Here is a 17,096-nt window from a genome sequence, read left to right as displayed (position 1 = left end):
AATGGAGTCCGGGGTGAATGGCAAAGGTATGGAATGGAATGCCCTCTGGTTCATGGGCACTTTAGCTGTTGATCGAACCAACTCCTATCCATTTAATTACTATACATTTAACTCATGTCAGCTGGACAAACAAAATGGGAGTGTATTTATTTTTCGGGATTCAAAGTCTGTCATGATAACAAGCCAAATCTGGTAACATTTGGTTGTTATGAGTGCAACAATCACTCAGATTTTATTTTCATTGCAAGTCCACAAAGAAATTATGCAAATAAATATAATCTGGAAGATGATTGCACCTTTCACAATACATATAGTGCTAAAACTCTGTTTTACAGAGAAATTAAAGAATGTGATTAATGAGAATCATGTGCACAGTGCATTAGGTTTTTGGTCTGATCCCCAGGTGAGGCATGGACTATCAACACTGCATTGTGGCCTTGATAAAGCCACGTGACACCAGAATGGCCCCAGGGGAATTATTCCTGGAACGGATACTGTATGTTCCTCTGGAAAAAAAAGTTTACTAAATGACTGGTTAAAAGAATAAACAAACAAATGTAATGTGATATTTTGTGTTCTAGGTCAATGTACCTGGTCCAATCATATTGTATTATGTACGCAAAACCCATGCTTTATGTTGAAGATTCTGTACTCAGACTCAGTAATGCAAATTAACATATGTTGAGCTCTAAAGGGCTTGGAAACAAATGTAAAGGCTCCAAAACATGCAACTTTTGCAGTCTGGATGAGACAACGCTTGTTGCTGAAAGTCAGGGCCTGTCTGCAGGTTTTGGTCAGTAGGAGTTGACAGATTTCACAGTAAATAGTGTAATCTAGGATGAGCAAAACAGTAATCTATGAAGAGACTTTGATTAATATATCTTCAGACAATGTTTCCTTTTATTGGGAGGATATTAAATGGGAGGATATTAAATACCCCCATTTTGAGCCAATTTCAGAATTGTTAGTTTTTTAGAATATTGTTTTTATTCATGATATTTTACCCTCACATCTGAATATTAGGAAGTTAATAGGAGACTAACTTCCTATTAACTTCCTAATATTCAGATATGATGGTAAAATATCATAAATAAAAACAATGATAAAAACAGATGGCAGCATGGACATGCTATGTGACATGCCCTCATCTTCTAAAACCATAAGAAAAACTTTGCAAGGTAAGAAAAATAAAACCTAAATGGGTTTATTGTTGAATATAAACATAGTTTGTAACAACCACGTGTTGTGTGATGCTTTGTTGTATGCTTGCTAGTAAGGGATCGATAATGATCCAAACTCTGTCTCATAGCATGAGTACAGCAAAGATCACAATTGTCAGAAACCTAACTTTAAATCATGTCTTTTGGGCTATTAGCTTTGTGGGAGTGAGCAAAGGAACTTGGGAGGGGTGGCGTTTAGAAAAGAGGTGTGAGTCACACCTAAATGACTTCTTGTAAAGTACGTATAACACCAAACATTGCATTTTGTGTGCTTAACAGAGAAAGCTAATTTATTGCCATTTATTTTTTTGAATATTAGATGTAGAAAAAAATATAAGAAGAACAAAAGACTGGTATATTATTCTTTTTATCATATTTTCTAAATTTGATTCAGTGCCTTAGAAACTGATTCACATGATAACTATGTTGCACTTCAAAGTGAAAACACAAACTCTTCTCAGTTTAAAAAATACAAATATTTAATTTATAATTCTTACAAACATTATGTACTGCATTATACATTATAAAGTTTGTTCTGAAAACAACATAAAATCCTATGGAGGATTTTTTCCAATTACCCCAATTTTTACACCACTATGTCTCTTTAGGGGCTCCAAAAAATAATACAAACAATACAAATCTATCCACTTTTTAAAAGAGAGGAAAAAATGTTTTCCATTGCTGTCAATAGGAACAAAGGAACAAAACTCTGTATATATGACATAGACTGCAATAAATACAGGTTCAGTGAGTATAAACATGACATGGGTCAACCAATACTACACTCGTACTGCTTTACTAGACACTATGGGGAAAACTCCTTTTTCTTTAATGACTGAAGCCTTTATTTCATGCATTGAAACTGCACGGCCATTCAGCAAAGCTGCACAAGCCTATAGGGCCATTCACACCGCTTTAGTTCCAGAATTGAATGTACAGTACTAAAGTACTGGTACAATTTTTCGCAAACTATTTCCAAGTACCATTTAAAGGGTTGCATTCACACCGACAATGTGTACTAGGACGTGATATATAAGCCGGTCGACAGCGATGTCATTTGTGCACGGTGTTCAACAACGTTAACAAAGAAGAATAACGTTAACAACAGGAGGATGGAGGACGCTCTGATTGGAGCTGTGTTTTTGTTGTGTCTCACAGGTTTCACAATAATGGACATTAGGGGTGTAACGGTACGTGTATTCGTACTGGACCGTTTCGGTACAGGGCTTTCGGTATGGTGCACGTGTGTACCGAATGACCGAATGCAATATTTTGTTTGTGGAACATAGGTATATTTTCGTGTTTCCAAACGAACATTAAGTGGCGGAAGTCTCCGCGTTCAGCGCAAATGCCGCCCTGCAGCTGATTCTAAAAGGCCAGTGACACACCGAAAGCGTGAGTGGTGCGCAAGCAGCGCGTATTTTTTCCGGCGTCCATGTTAATCAATGATTACATTCACATCAGGAGCAGGAGCGGTGTGAGCGTCAAGCAGGAGCGTCGTGTGAACAGCAGTGCAGCGGGGGTTTCGGCATCCGGTCAATTTTTGCTGTGCTGCTCACGCTCAATTAAATTGAAAGCACACTTTTGATGGACAAAATAAATATGAGTAGTAGTTCTTATACTATAGCTTCTGTCAAGATGATTTATGACTTTGACCTTTGACCTTTTGACAGGTTGAACTTCCGGTGACCTTATGATGGATGGGCGGAACAAATGAGATCAAGGGTTAACCTATGACCTTTCCACGCATCGATCATGTGGTTTTGACAGAAAGTTTTACCCTATTGACCTAATTAGTTTTAAATCATGGTTTTGACGGCTAGTTTAAACGGAAGATGAAAGACTCCTCACGCATCGATCATGTGCTTTTGACAGAAAGTTTTACCCTATTGACCGTTAGTTTGTTTGAAGTCTGTGCCTGATAACTTGTTTGAAGTTTGTGTCAGTTAGCTTGTTTGAAGTTTGTGTCAGTTAGGTTGTTTGAACTCTGTGTCAGTTAGTTTGTTTGAAGTTTATCACAGTTATACGGTTATGTGTGTGTGTGTGTGTGTGTGTGGTTATACGGTTTCTCCCCCTCCCATTACGTTTATGAGCGGTGTATAAATGGGGTCTGTGTGTTCTACATTTATATATATAAAACATCCTATAATTTATATATATAAAACAATTAAAGATTGAAAAACATTTCAGTTATATAATTTATATAATCTAAAACACATTTTAATTATTTCACATTTATATATATAAATCATTATATAATTTATATAATCTAAAACACATTTTAGTTATTTAACATTTATATATAAAACATTATATAATTTATATAATCTAAAACACATTTTAATTATTTCACATTTATATATATAAAACATTATATAGTTTATATAATATACATAATCTAAAAACAATTTAACTAAGGTTGAAAAAACATTCCGTTCTTTTAAAAAAAAGGTTATAAATTAAACCGTATAAAAAAATATACTGAAACCGACTGTTTCAGATAAAACAAGATCTTTTTTTCTTTTTTTTTTTTTAGAGAGCCGGAAAGAGATGTTTTCACACACCTTTGATCCTGACCCTCTGTGTCCCCACTGTCTGCGTTTGCACGCCACAGTGCACACTCGCCGGAATTTACTAACCAATCATAATATCTTCAAAGCCATTTTTAATTAAAACCATACGTATCTCATGCGGGAGTACCATGTTTTTGACAGTTTTCTGACGGTTCACCTATGAATTACGGTTGGTGCGCGGCTAGCATCTCTTGTACCCCTCTCTCTCTCTCCCTCTCTCTCCCTCTAATGCCTGTGTACACACATTCGTCTCCAAGTCTTATTTTCTTCTTTTAATGAATATAAACACATTATACATTCACAAACAATATAAAACAAAACATTTACATTAGTTTTGTTCATCACTAAAAATATACATTTTACCAGGATCGGGGAAAAATATATAACTGAACAGAATGAAGAATATGGTCTATTGAGGAACCCGGACGTGTCATTGACACAATTCAGTTAAATTCATTTCACATTTTTTGTTGCAAGACATTTTCTATATTATATTTAAAACCTTTTATATCCATCTTTATATCATATCTTTTTCAAAAAGCTGTTTAATTATTTATTTTAAACGTACACCTACAGTACCACCATACAATAAAATGCTGCATGCACGTACACTTTTAAGCGATCTGAATTATGAATAGCCTATAAATTTCATCATAAGCCACACGTACCTTGTTATATCACTATAATATCCACGGCGCTATACAAATTTGTATTCTGATAAACCATATAAACAAGCGGACATACGCGTGGACATATCAAGTTAAAAAGAGACTTATCTCTATTTTAAACAATATTAAATTATATATGACGGCATGTTACTAAACCGGAACATACATTTTAAACAAGTATTCATCGTTTTTATAAAACACATCGCAGTAACAGACATGTTACCAGTGGTGGACAGTAACGGAGTAGCTTTACTTCGTTACTGTACTTAAGTACATTTTTCAAGTATCTGTACTTTACTGGAGTAGTTTTATTTTGAGCAACTTTTACTTTTACTTCACTACATTCCAAAGCATAAAATCGTACTTTTTACTTCACTACATTTCATAAAACATATCGTTACTCCCTATAATATATCACGTGCTCCGACACGCAGAAGCGGTGTCTGATTCATCATGAACGAACCGAGTCTTTTCAAAATAAACTTTTAAATCGGATCGCGAATCGCACCAAACGATTCGTTTACGAATTAGAATGATCCGATTGCAGCTGTTCTGGAGTCGACCACTCGCTGATTCAAATGAACCGTTTAGTGCGAGTCACCAGAAGTAAGAACCGGGAGATCTTGTGAGCGCGCGTGCGTCTGATGTTGCTAAAAGTAAGTTATGTCGAAATTTTGGAGTAATTATTGTAACTGAAAATCATATTTAGGTCAAAACTGTCAGTTGTTTGGGAACTAAATCCGTTGTAAAGAGAGATCTATTTAAGCCCACTCAAATGCTCGAGTGCAGACGATGCAGACACATCAATTTTAGGTAAAACAACAACAACAACAACAAAAAAAAACTTAAAACAACACAGATTAAATACAATAACTCATGCATGTTCAAAGTCACCGCTGCCGTAATGTTAACAGTTTTATTAAAATGTCCTATCTGACGTCTGTTTTTATATTGTTTATCGACAGTAATGTTATACATATGTATATTGTTTGGATTAACTAGACGAGTAGACAGACATGAATGTTCATCGTACTGAAAATAAGTAAATATTGTTAGCTGATGCTAACTGTCTAGCTAACAAGCTTGTTGGTGCTAAGTTGATGTAATTTTTATAAATATTGCAAATATTTTTATTCAGCCACACACACACATATCTATCTATCTATCTATCTATCTATCTATCTATCTATCTATCTATCTATCTATCTATCTATCTATCTATCTATCTATATATATATATTACATACAGATAGATTACATCTGGTTAGAAAAGAAAGGATGTGATGTTCAGAACATGGTAACTACAGTAATTATCAAAGTGGGAAGAGATGCACCCCGTTTGGCCAGGGGTGTTTTTAAACCACAGACAAGATTTGAGAAGGAAAAAATCATTATGAAATTTTTTTTATTATTTTTTTCCTTAAAATGTTCTTCCTAACTTCAGGCCTTATTATCATGTCATATATACAGTACAGACCAAAAGTTTGGACACACCTTCTCATTCAAAGAGTTTTCTTTATTTTCATGACTATGAAAATTGTAGATTCACACTGAAGGCATCAAAACTATGAATTAACACATGTGGAATTATATATGGAATTATATACATAACAAAAAAGTGTGAAACAACTGAAAATATGTCATATTCTAGGTTCTTCAAAGTAGCCACCTTTTGCTTTGATTACTGCTTTGCACACTCTTGGCATTCTCTTAATGAGCTTCAAGAGGTAGTCACCTGAAATGGTCTTCCAACAGTCTTGAAGGAGTTCCCCGAGAGATGCGTAGCACTTGTTGGCCCTTTTACCTTCTGTCTGCAGTCCAGCTCACCCCTAAACCATGTGGATTGGGTTCAGGTCCGGCGACTGTGGAGGCCAGGTCATCTGGCGCAGCACCCCATCACTCTCCTTCTTGGTCAAATAGCCCTTGATGCCTTCAGTGTGACTCTACAATCTTCATAGTCATGAAAATAAAGAAAACTCTTTGTATGTGGTCTGTTCTGTAACTTTGATGTTCTGTAAAACAACTAACTTTAAAATACTTTTTTCTTACTGGTGAAAATCAGATGGTCATCTCTGTTTTCTCTCAGGTACATCACAGTGTAAGCTTCACAGTGAGCATTACTCTCATCAGCTTAGTCCATATCAACAACAAAAATATATTTTGACTCCATATAGTGGTTATTTTGGAAAAAATCCCAGGTATTTTGAGCAGTAGGAGTACAAAAAAATTGTGCTAATATAAAATTAAATTAAGTAGCCTATGTAAAATTGCAAACATCTATCTTGCAGTACTTTTTTACTTAAGTACATAAAAAATTGAGTACTTTTGTACTTTCACTTGAGTAAAATTGAAAAAGGAGTACTTTTACTTTTACTGGAGTAATATTTTACCATATTTATCTGTACTTTTACTCAAGTACTTGATTTGTGTACTTCGTCCACCACTGCATGTTACTAAACCAAAACAAATAATTTTATCATACATTTTTTTAATCATGTATTCAATCAATACTTATACAACATATACAAACACATTTTAAACATATTTTAAACAAAAACTAATCATAAACGCAGCCTTCTCAAAATTACAGACATGTACAATCATGCTGATCACATATTATGGGATATTCAGACTTTTAACCACTAATACGTTTTAGGATAATGAAAAACACCAACGTCTGAGGGGTGTCAAAATATCTCCAGTCCCCAAAACCCACTCAGACTCCAGGGGTTAAAGAATATGAAAATAAATAATTATATAATGACATCGGGCTACTAAAGCAATTCATTAAACAAAAAAAGGTATTCAACATTTAAGTTAATCAAACTTATAAAACACACCATACTCTTCTTTTTTTTAAAAGATAACTTATTTTAAATGTGATAGCATAGTATATATACAATAAACATTTCTGATGATACATATAAAAAATTATCCCTTACAGTTTTAGACCGGTGAGAGATGTCCAAACATGAATGAAATATCCCCAAAATAAAATAATACGACTTAAAAAATAAAATAAAAATGATTAAATCATAAACAGAATCTCACAGGTCCTCGTAGTGAAATGTATGTGAGACCCGAGGGGCTGCTTCACACACACCCCGCGCAGGCGAGGGTGGAGTTCCAGACCGCATGATCTAAGTCAATGGTGTACATTATTTCAAAGCTAACATTAATGTAATGTTTTTTAATAATCAGAACCCCCGGTACATCTGATGTCCGTTGATTCTTAATTCAACAAAATGATGATATAATATGATATAAATATTTTTTTTATATAATATTATATAAAAATATAAAATATTTTAGGTAATATATATCATCATTTTGTGCTCCTCATCTGGAGCATCTAACAATCATGTGCCGTCCGTTCTATTTGCCTCGTGAGTTTACAGCGGTCATCGCCACGGCTGTTTACATTTCACCTCAAGCGGACACAGAGATGGCCTTGTCTAAGCTCCATGGTGTGCTAGTGTCTGCTTAAACAACCACCCGGACGCTGCCATCATCGTGAGTAAGGACTTTAATAAAGGCAGTCTTAGACATGTAATGCCAAACTGTAATGTACCAGCACATTTCCTGCCCAACCAGAGGGAGGAATACATTGGACCACTGTGCGGCAACTAAAAAAAGGTTGGGAAACACTGTATGACTATAATGTGACAGTTACCGTCAGAGCTTAAAGGAAATGAAAACAGTACGTGCTAAAAGACACGTTAAAGGAGATACGTGCTAAAGGTTGTATTTACATCAACGAATCACAAACGTGTCAGAAATCAAAAATGAAACCTTCTTTTTGGCTATTCTCCAGGGATAATCTTGAGGATGTTTAAGAGAAGAATTCATTTTGTAGCCCATCTACATTCCAGACTGCTGATCTGATGGAAGAGAAAAAACGAAAACCTTCAGATTTGTACAAATATTCATGGCAAGGCTACATCACCTACACACACACAGTCGAGCGAGGACAAAGTCAATACACTGTCTACAACGGACACGAGCGATGTCGCGGCTCAACCACAACATCTTGAAGTTGTTTGGCAAGGTCTCCCTACTGCACTAATAGTAGTAAGGCTGTGTATACTTGTCCTTACAAGTACAATTTTAGCCTTATTATTTGTGTTCTGTTAAAAAAATCCTCTATTTTATAAGATCAATCATTAGAGGAAAGTTACACCCATGGGCTCCCGAATGGCCAACCAATTCCTGTATGCTTTTCCCTCAATTGTTCAGATCCCTCAGGTGATCAGATAAATCAGGGATCATAAACACAGAGTCCTCCTAGTGGCTCCGCTCTGGAGGAACCAGCTTGGTTCTCTGAGCAGTCTCAGCTGCTGACAGCAGCCCCGTGGCCCATTGCCCTGAGGCAGGACCTCCTCTCTGCAGTTCATCTTATACTACTAAATTACAGGGCTTTAATTTTGTATGCTAAAAGATTTTGATATAAAAAAAAATAGAGCAAACATTTTTTGATAGCTTTAAAACATACAGTATGTAATGTTGTAAAGACTTTACTGTACATCAGTAAAGCAAATAAACGAATCGTATGAGGTTTGAAGTCACTGATCTGTTTGTCTTTGACTGATATTGCATGATTCCTTAAAAAAAAAGTAAATTATAGAAACAATGACAAATTAAGTTCTTCTCTTTTTCCATATTGTAGTTAGATTTTTTAAATAATTATCCTGGGCCTTATTTGAATCTAGTGCTGCATTTGCAATATGACTCCTAGGAGGAATGATAAACTGTCTTATGTTTCTGTTTAAGTTGATCATAAAGTTTGCAATTTCTGCACCATCAGTGTTGCACATTACCTGGAAAATCTGATATTTGTTATTGACATTACATTTACATTTAGCAGACACTTTTATGCAAATCAGCTTACAAATGAGAACAATAGAAGCAATCAAAATCAACAAGTGCTATGACAAATCTCGCTTAGCCCAACACAGCACACACACACACACACAAACACACACACACACACATACATACAGTCTTGTTCATAATAATAGCAGTACAATGTGACTAACCAGAATAATCAAGGTTTTTAGTATATTTTTTATTGCTACGTGGCAAACAAGTTACCAGTAGGTTCAGTAGATTCTCAGAAAACAAATGAGACCCAGCATTCATGATATGCACGCTCTTAAGGCTGTGCAATTGGGCAATTAGTTGAAAGGGGTGTGTTCAAAAAAATAGCAGTGTCTACCTTTGACTGTACAAACTCAAAACTATTTTGTACAAACATTTTTATTTAGCAATCCTGTGAATCACTAAACTAATATTTAGTTGTATGACCACAGTTTTTTTAAAACTGCTTGACATCTGTGTGGCATGGAGTCAACCAACTTGTGGCACCTCTCAGCTGTTATTCCACTCCATGATTCTTTAACAACATTCCACAATTCATTCACATTTCTTGGTTTTGCTTCAGAAACAGCATTTTTGATATCACCCCACAAGTTCTCAATTGGATTAAGGTCTGGAGATTGGGCTGGCCACTCCATAACATTAATTTTGTTGGTTTGGAACCAAGACTTTGCCCGTTTACTAGTGTGTTTTGGGTCATTGTCTTGTTGAAACAACCATTTCAAGGGCATGTCCTCTTCAGCATAGGGCAACATGACCTCTTCAAGTATTTTAACATATGCAAACTGATCCATGATCCCTGGTATGCGATAAATAGGCCCAACACCATAGTAGGAGAAACATGCCCATATCATGATGCTTGCACCTCCATGCTTCACTGTCTTCACTGTGTACTGTGGCTTGAATTCAGAGTTTGGGGGTCGTCTCACAAACTGCCTGTGGCCCTTGGACCCAAAAAGAACAATTTTACTCTCATCAGTCCACAAAATGTTCCTCCATTTCTCTTTAGGCCAGTTGATGTGTTCTTTGGCAAATTGTAACCTCTTCTGCACATGCCTTTTTTTTAACAGAGGGACTTTGCGGGGGATTCTTGAAAATAGATTAGCTTCACACAGACGTCTTCTAACTGTCACAGTACTTACAGGTAACTCCAGACTGTCTTTGATCATCCTGGAGGTGATCATTGGCTGAGCCTTTGCCATTCTGGTTATTCTTCTATCCATTTTGATGGTTGTCTTCCGTTTTCTTCCACGTCTCTCTGGTTTTGCTCTCCATTTTAAGGCATTGGAGATCATTTTAGCTGAACAGCCTATCATTTTTTGCACCTCTTTATAGGTTTTCGCCTCTCTAATCAACTTTTTAATCAAAGTACGCTGTTCTTCTGAACAATGTCTTGAACGACCCATTTTCCTCAGCTTTCAAATGCATGTTCAACAAGTGTTGGCTTCATCCTTAAATAGGGGCCACCTGATTCACACCTGTTTCTTCACAAAATTGATGACCTCAGTGATTGAATGCCACACTGCTATTTTTTTGAACACACCCCTTTCAACTAATTGCCCAATTGCACAGCCTTAAGAGCGTGCATATCATGAATGCTGGGTCTCATTTGTTTTCTGAGAATCTACTGAACCTACTGGTAACTTGTTTGCCACGTAGCAATAAAAAATATACGAAAAACCTTGATTATTCTGGTTAGTCACATTGTACTGCTATTATTTTGAACAATACTGTATATATATATATATATATATATATATATATATATATATATATATATATATATATATATATATATATATATATATATATACAATACACACACATCATGTGTCAGGACATGATAAAAAATTATCTGGTCCTTGGTAATACTTAAAATTTGAAAAATAGAACAACAACACGACATATCACACCATGTCATTATGTATTTGACAAAAATAAAGCCAAGATTGAGAAGCCATGGGCGACAAAGTAAGGACTCCAAATTATTCAGTTGCCTGTGTATCCACTTTCAGCCACAACTACTTTAAGTAATCCTTTTCTGTATGACTTTATGAGTCTCTCATAAATTCAATTGTTCTGTAGGAATTTTAGCCTACTCTTCTTTACAGTGTTGCTCCAGTTTATCAAGGTTTGTGAGCATTTGTTTATGCGTAGCTTTCACCACAGCATTTCAGTCAGGATCAGGTCTAGACTTTGACTGGGCTATTGCAACTTCTTGATTCTTTTCTGTTCAGCCGTTCTGTTGGAGATTTGCTGGTGTGATTGGGATCATTGTCCAGCTGCATGACCCAATTTTTGGCCCAACTTCAGCTGTCGGATGGATAGTCTCTAGTTTGACTTTAGAATACTTTGCTATACAGAAGAGTTCACAGTCAACTCAATGACTGTGAGGTAACCAGGTCCTGTGAGGTAACTGGTCCTGCCATGTCCACTCCTGGCAGGATTAATGTCTGTTTTCAATGTCTTCCACTTGTGAATTATCTTCCTCACAATGATGGAGTTCAAAAAGTTTGGAAAAATCAGGGGAGTGAGGTTTACCTGCACAGCATCTGCTCGCTGGTTCCACATGCGCAACCATATATTGTTGCATTCGTGCCTGATAGCACGTACATGAAGTTCACAAGAGACCTGGGGGTGTGGGTATTACCATGAAGCCTTGTGACTTGTTGCATTGGGGCGAGATGCAATCTGTTACCATTATGTTTAAACGGAAATATGAATAACAACGACACTTGATCTATGTTATTCATTTCTTTTGTTATTCATGAAAATGACAATAAGAACATTCATGTTGGTGGTAACCCTAAATGTGCCTTTAAATGTACTTTAACCTCCTACAAAACACCTGCAGTGACTTAATACTTTCTAGGTAGAGCAGCCCTCCACAATACAAAACTGCTCTAAATATGTCAATGATATTGTGCACGGTTAACATAACAGTCGCTTGTTATTTGGTTGTAAATTTTGTGAGTGTATGTGTTCATAAACATATTACGATTTTAGAGATGAACTGATGTCATATTACACTCTTGTCAAATGTATTAATATAATACAGAAAGTATTGTCCCTTACTGAAGCAAGATTAGTAAGTTCAGGCTACACTGACTGACTTTAGACAAGACAAAGGATATCAGTAGATTCTTAACAAAGACTGATGGCTCTGGCTTCCTGGATATAATATCTTTTGATTCTACTGTCATTTTAGATAGAAAGCCATCCTAGAGTTATTGAATTTCCTCTGCCCTTAAACTGTACACATTTGTGCACTCTTATGTGCACTACACCCCCATGTAAATATTTCTGGCAAAACAATTGCATGTTTTCACTTTATGAATAACTCTTGAAATCAGCCCTTGTTAAAAAGAAGTACAAAGCAAATTTAAAAAGAGTACTTACAGGGATTTAAAGTATTAAAAGTGCACATTAAATACAAATAAACACAATTCTTTCGAACAAGGTTAAAAAAATCTAAGTTTCTGATTACTGTGTAACAGTTAGTGCTCTAATTTGCTCACAGTGTTCCAAGAGTGGAACTTTTCACCGTTTACACTCTGCTTCTCTGTGCTCACAGCATTCTGTACCAGAGAATGTTGAGCAGAAGTGAATGTGTCTGATTTTGCCTGCAGTGGTATTTGAAAAAGCCATAGTATTGAGAATTGAGAATCGATTGGAGTAGAGTTTCTATCTCAAATAATCATTTTCTCAATTTTGTGCAGAGGAGAAGAAAATGCAATCATTCTGCTTCATTCCTTCACAGAATTAAGTTGCTACAGAAGAAATATACAAACTAACTGGACAAATTTTGTTTAAAACATAATCAATTCAGTTTCAGTGAACGTGATGTCAAAATAGACCACATTTTGAACTATTCATCAGTGCATTTTATTCTTAATGATTAATAAAAATATTGTAATTTGCTCTATCTCTAAACTGACTTTTCCACTGACATCATATTAGTCACATTGGATTAACCGAAGGAGGGGAAAATAAAGAAGAAAGAAAAATAGACACTGTTTTTGCATGAATTACATTTGCTCTTACTCAATTTGTCAATAAATAAATAAAATAAAACAAAACAAAAATTTTATTAAACTAAAATAATAATAAAAAATAGGTGTATGATTTATTTTGAAACAATTTTCACTCACAAATTGTAAATTTACAAATATTTATGAAGAAACAAACAGCAAAACACTGAATGCTGTAAAACTCTGAAGTAGAAATGCTAAAATAGTTTTTTTCTATTAACAGTCTAATAATGTATAATAATGTTACATGATGATATCAAATTATTTGTATGTATGATAAGCAATTATGAGTAAAAATATTACAACAACATTGCCTTTAAATAATGTCTAATTTTTATATATATATATATATATATATATATATATATATATATATATATATATATATATATATATATATATATATATAGCAAAACATATTACAAGAGTACAAACTTGCTTTTTGAGTATTGATGCACAAAGGCACATAGTCAGCAGTTAGAAATGTAGACATTTATAAGCATAAGTTTTATAATTTGCATACAAGTGCCAGTTTAGTGACAAAGATTCAGGGTAAAGATAAAAATAAACAAAACAAAAACAAAAACACCTAAAAACAAACCAGGGAAACAGAGATAATTATTATGCTTTTAACCAGCAGATAACACATAGAAGCACACAAGTCACATAGAGGAGCAAACGTAATTTACCACAGCAAATAATTATGTGACTAAACTGCTGTCAAGTTTTTAATAATGTGTTGATTCCTTGTTGATGCATGAACTTCTAAAATATAATTGCAAAGAGTGAGCTCCTTAAATTAGAAGATTTATTGAATCAATATGCCTGCATACCATATCATTATGAAAAATTAATGTGAAATATACAGGGACATGGTCAGTCTAGAGCTTTGCTATATGAGCTTTTGAAAAGCACATAGTTTCCACACTGCCAAGAAGTAACTCCTTCACTTTTGGACAGATTTTAAGAATGTTCTGCAGTCTTTGCCAATACCAGCCTACTAAGTACAGTCTAGTTTGTTGCTTTTAACATTTTTTACATTTATATTATGAATGCAAAATGCAGATGCACTGTTAACTTTTGATGCAATCTAAACAAACAAAACCAAAAAAATGACTGGTTTAACTAGTTTAGCACCTTTAAATTATAATGGATGGAGATTGGTAACAGTGATATATTCTGTCTTGAACTAATGCTTCATAGTTCTGAGAATGTTTTCAGCTGAATATGGAACATGAGCCATCCTTCCCTGCAGCAATCCCTTATTTTCATCTCAGTTCTTGCATGTGTATGTGTGTGTATGTGTATGTATAAACATGGTGGCAGTGCTTCAGAATACCACCAGTTATAACACAGTGCCAACACAAAGATACAGATCCCATAGGGATCCCTGTCTTAGGGTTGCCCCCCCTAAAAGTATCATTAAAACCATGCTGTGTATTGTAAATAACAACGTTTTGTACTTGAAATAATCGTGTAAATAGCAATTCAATGCTAACAGGGCAAAAATATATTTTAAGTAAAAAATATTTTGAGTCTCCCCCTCCCTTGCCTTACAGTGCTTTGGTCCAAATTTCTGATTTCCTCTTTTACATAATTTGCTGAGTCTGTGGTTTTCCCGAGGAACTGGGCTACTTTAAAGGGGTTATTACTAAAAAGAACATTACTTTGAGTATTTGGTGTAATTAAATGTGATTATGTGGTTTAAGGAAAAAAAAAACCCTAATTTTTCACATACTATACATTATTGTTTCTCCTCTCAATGCCCCACTTTTCTGAAACGCATCAATTTTTACAAAGCACATCGTTCTGAAAAGCGAGGTGTATGCTGATTGGCCAGCTATTCAGTGCGTTGCGTATGAGGCATCTGTTATGATATAATTGCTGATTATAATGACTTATACCGTGTTGCATTGTGTATCGAGCTGCATAAACATAAAACCATGTCTGCATGTGTGATCAAAGAAACGACAAACAACAAGTTCTACTCTAAACTGCTCAAAACCTGAGTTTGAATCATCAATGGCAAATCCTTTATATATGAAAACATACAGACTGTGAGTCAAAAGCATCAGACTGTCATTGCAAAGTTGGAATCGCACCACTTTATAGAAATTAACCGGCATTGTAGGCTACTCTCAAAGGAAACAGTCCTCGTCCTCTCTTAAAATGTGCTGCACACATCTGGATATCAGGGTGGAACTGTTCCGGAACAGTGTTGTAAATACAACTTAACTACTGATTTCTAGTTGTGTCCTACTAGAACCAAACAAAGTAGTATGAAATACACAGCATCTCCACAACATGGCATTGGTTGCAACACTGTGTGTTAGAACGAGCCATTTTAGGAGAGTGTGGTTGACTTTATTCTTGGATGCACCAAGAGCTTATAACACTCCAAAGAGAAAAGAAAAACTGAAATTGCATCATATGACCTCTTTAACACTGTTGCTGCAGGCTGAAGCAACCCCAATAACATGATATGAATGTGAATTTTACCAGAGGAACTCCACCGAAAAATGTTTAGTCCATTTTTTCAGGCCTCCCTCCACTCAGATACCGTTGCATGCTCATCGGAACAGCAAATTCCACTCAAAAATAGAGCTGACAGGAAAAATCTACGTGGTACAGTATTGTTTCTGTTTGCAATACCCCTACTGTGCTGTAAGATGGTGTGGTATGTGGGCAACTCTGCTAACGCTGCCCTCTCATTCACTGATCTGCTAACCGCTATGTTATAGTTACGTGTTCTGATAATAATAGCTTTCTAGGAATAAAATAAATAAATCACTTTATAGCCCTACTTTTCGACCTACCTGAAAAACTAAAAAGTTTCGTTCATTTGTAGGCATATCGTTATTTTTTATTTGCGCTATCATTAGTAATTTCTTTATTTGTTCTTATTTTGTTACTGACTGCTTACTTGTAATTTCAAAAATGCACTGAGTCAGCAAAACTTTGTTGCATGCGTCCATCTCATATTCTCCAAAATGGCGCTATGGTGATGCGGAGAGACACAAAGGAGACAAATTGTTGAATAGTCATTATTGAGAAGTCATTATATTTGTTTTCTTTGTGTACAAATAGTATTCTCGTCACTTCATAAAGTTACGTTTGAACCACTGATTGCAGATGGACTATTCTGATTCATTTTTTTGCATGCATATGATGTTAAGATGTTAGCAATGTTTTGATTACACTGATTACATCCCTAACCAAAACAGTTTTAGACGCATGACATTATATCTCTCACTGATAAAGAAAAAGAATTGTGGTATCACTCACATGACTTGGAAAAGTGTCTCCGAAGCACATCTGATGCTCTCCCTGCTCACAATCAATGTCTCTCCATCAGTAGAACCAGGTGAGTGTGGCTGCACTGAGGACTTCACTCGGTCACATGCTCAGATAATTCCAGGCAGCCCTTTGCCCTCGGGGGTCATCGTTACTCAATAAGGATGTTTCACAGATGGCTACATTATACTGATTAGAAAGTCCTCTAAAATATGAATGATACATCTGTCAGAGAAATAGGCACTCAAAAATATTAGGCTTAATGTAAAATGTATGCATTTGAATGAAATATTTCACTGTTTTAACATAAACAAATACATTTAATGTCATGCATGTTTGTCAGTCATAAAACAGGCAAGATTTCTGTAATAAGCAGAATGTATTTTAAATACACAATACCATTTGGGCTGTTTCATAAACAAGTTTACCAAAGTC

General features: G+C 35.2%; 1 protein-coding gene across 1 annotated transcript in view; it reads right to left on the bottom strand.

Moving 5' to 3' along the window:
* The window catches only part of st3gal3b (ST3 beta-galactoside alpha-2,3-sialyltransferase 3b), a 70,093-nt gene extending 53,367 nt beyond the window's left edge, over positions 1-16,726 (bottom strand). The window contains exon 1 of the mRNA XM_026206135.1: positions 16,653-16,726. The gene's annotated coding sequence lies outside the window, so the exon portion shown is untranslated. The remainder of the gene's footprint in view (positions 1-16,652) is intronic.
* Between the last annotated feature and the right edge of the window lie 370 nt (positions 16,727-17,096).

Source organism: Carassius auratus, chromosome 27 (genome assembly GCF_003368295.1).
Source record: "Carassius auratus strain Wakin chromosome 27, ASM336829v1, whole genome shotgun sequence".
Lineage (NCBI taxonomy): Eukaryota > Metazoa > Chordata > Actinopteri > Cypriniformes > Cyprinidae > Carassius > Carassius auratus.
This window is presented reverse-complemented; position numbering and strand designations above follow the sequence as displayed.